This window comes from Zingiber officinale, chromosome 8A (assembly GCF_018446385.1).
Source record: "Zingiber officinale cultivar Zhangliang chromosome 8A, Zo_v1.1, whole genome shotgun sequence".
Taxonomy (NCBI): domain Eukaryota; kingdom Viridiplantae; phylum Streptophyta; class Magnoliopsida; order Zingiberales; family Zingiberaceae; genus Zingiber; species Zingiber officinale.
Window position 1 is genome coordinate 52,624,989 of NC_056000.1, and position 2,703 is coordinate 52,627,691.

The 2,703-nt window shown below is 40.7% G+C and overlaps 1 pseudogene; it reads right to left on the reverse strand.

Annotated features, from left to right (window-relative positions):
- Positions 1-376: 376 nt before the first annotated feature.
- Positions 377-474, reverse strand: LOC122013188 (annotated as a pseudogene).
- Positions 475-2,703: the final 2,229 nt, after the last annotated feature.

Sequence of the window (2,703 nt, forward strand, 5' to 3'; positions counted from 1 at the left end):
TAATAGACCACTAAAGGATTATGCAGCACCTTACGCTAGGGGTTTTCGATCTAGTATTTCAAGACCTTCAATTGAAGCAAATAATTTTGAGATCAAACCTACAATTATATCTATGGTGCAGCAAAATCAGTTTGGTGGAGGACCGCATGAAGACTCCAACCAACATTTAGAGGTCTTCTATAAGATATGTGACACAATGAAGATGAATGGTGTTCCTTCTGAGGCAGTGCGCATATTACTATTTGGGTTTTCTTTGAGAGATAGAGCTAAGTAATGGTTAAACTCTTTGTCTCCGAATAACATCACCACATGGGAGCAATGTGAGCAACAATTCCTTGACAAATTCTATCCTCCAAGTAAAACGGCTCATATGAGGAATCTCATTGCAAGCTTCAAGCAAGCAGACTCTGAATCTTTATTTGAAGCTTGGGATAGATACAATAGTATGCTCAAACAATGCCCACACCATGGTTTAGAAAGGTGGTTAGTGCTACATACATTTTATAACGGCATTAATTATCATACAAAGGTGTCCCTTGATTCAGCTGCTGGAGGAGCACTTATGAATAAGAGTTTGGATGAAGCCGAAGAGATAATTGAAAGTGTAGCACAAAATCATTATCAATGGGCTAATGAAAGAAGTGGTGGCTATTCTTGTGTGAACCCAACAACAAAAGCATCAGGGAAATTTGATGTTGATGCAGTTACCTTATTGGCTGCAAAACTGGATGCTCTCACAAAAAGATTTGAGAATATGGGAGCTAGCTCAAGTACGGTCAATGCCATTATTTCTTCTTGTGAAGTATGTGGAAGTTCTGAACATTCAAATGACTCATGTCTATTGGGAGCTATCACTGCACAAATTAATCAATTGGAATAATGTGATGCAATCATGGGTTTTAATCAAAGGCCATCCAGTTTTGAAGCAGCACACAACCGTGTGAATCTATATGGTCGTGTCACGTTGGCCGAGAGGAAGATACACATCGTGTGAAGGCTACACGGCCGTGTCACGGGTTGTGTGGAGGCCACACCCTACTCTATAAAAGGGGTTTTTTCCCTTTTCAAATCATCTTGAGTTTGGGACTTCGTGCCTCTCCTTGGGGAAGGGTTATCCCCTTAGGGGGAAACCCTAGAGCTTCATCCACCTCCATCCCTCATCGATCCATCCATCTCCAGAGCAAGGAGGCATCTCCAAGACATCGGAATCATTGGCAAGTATCTCTTCTTCCCCTTCTTCTCACATCTAGGGTTGTAAGTATGCTTTTCTTTATGTTTTGGGGTTGTTCTTCCTTTGCAATGAAGTAGATCTCCAGATCTAGAATGTAGGGAGTATTTGTGATGTGATGGATGATGTAAAACTATGTAAATTTGCCATGATTCTATTCAATGACTTGTTGATGCCTTGTTCATGTTTGATGATGTGTGTGTGAATGCTTATATATATCTTTTTTATATTTTATCAAATGGTTGTGTAGATTTATTAATCCCGTAGGAGAAATACCCTAAATCGTATGACCGAGGGGTGTCATGATAGGGCTGCCCCGCTAACGGACGTCTATGGTATCACCTTGAAAGGATAGACAAATCTCCACAAGGAAGTAGAGGATCGAGCATAATCTCTATTTCTATTTCTATGTTATTATGTGTTAGTGTGTTTCTATGTTGTATGACCGAGGGGCGTCGTGACAGGGATGCCCTACTAATGGACTTTATAGGAATCACTTCCATTTAGTAGCATAGGACATGGAGTAGTAGATTATGCCGACTTATCCACTGCAGGGGAGAGTCTATAATGAATCTAACTTCCTACAAGAGCATGAATATAGAGGATAGGAACTAAGCAATCTATGTAACATCGCCTAGCATTACAAAGAAACTGAAATCCTAAAATCTATCATCCTCCATCCTATTAGCTCAACCCCTCTCGAGATCCATTCTCTCTTTTCCCTCTTCTATTTCTCTTACTCTCTTTTTCCACGTTTGTCTAGATAATTCGCCGTGCAAAGTTAACTAGTACTTAATCAATAGTCCATGTGGATACGATAATCTTTTATATTACTGACAACGTAACCGTACACTTGAGGTGACGTAACAGCTGCCTCACCTATCCTCTCGAGAATCTGAAAAGGCCCAATATAGTGAGGAGCTAACTTACCCTTCAACCCAAATCTTTTAACCCCTTTAGTAGGGAACACCCGCAAGAACACATGATCATCAACAGAAAACTCCAAAGGTCTTCGTCTCCGATCTGCATAACTTTTCTGACGATCTTGTGCTTCTGACAATCTGCGCCTAATAGTACAAACCAATTCTGCATCACGCTATATGCTTTGTGGTTCTAAAATATGTAGTTCCCCAACTTCTTTCCATAAGATAGGAGATCTACATGCTCTGCCATACAATGGCTCATAAGGTGTCATCTGTATCGCTGAATGATAGCTGTTCTTATAAGCGAATTCCACTAGGTGTAAATGATCCTCCCAACTACCTCCGAAATCCATGACACATGATCTCAGCAGGTCTTCCAATGTCTGAATACTACGCTCTGACTGACCATCAGTCTGAGGGTGGAAAGCTGTACTAAAACGTAACTCTGTACCCATAGCCCGCTATAAGCTCTGCCAAAACCATGAAGTAAATCATTGATCCCTATCTGAAATAATACTCAGGGGTATACACCATTAAGTCTAATGATCTCTC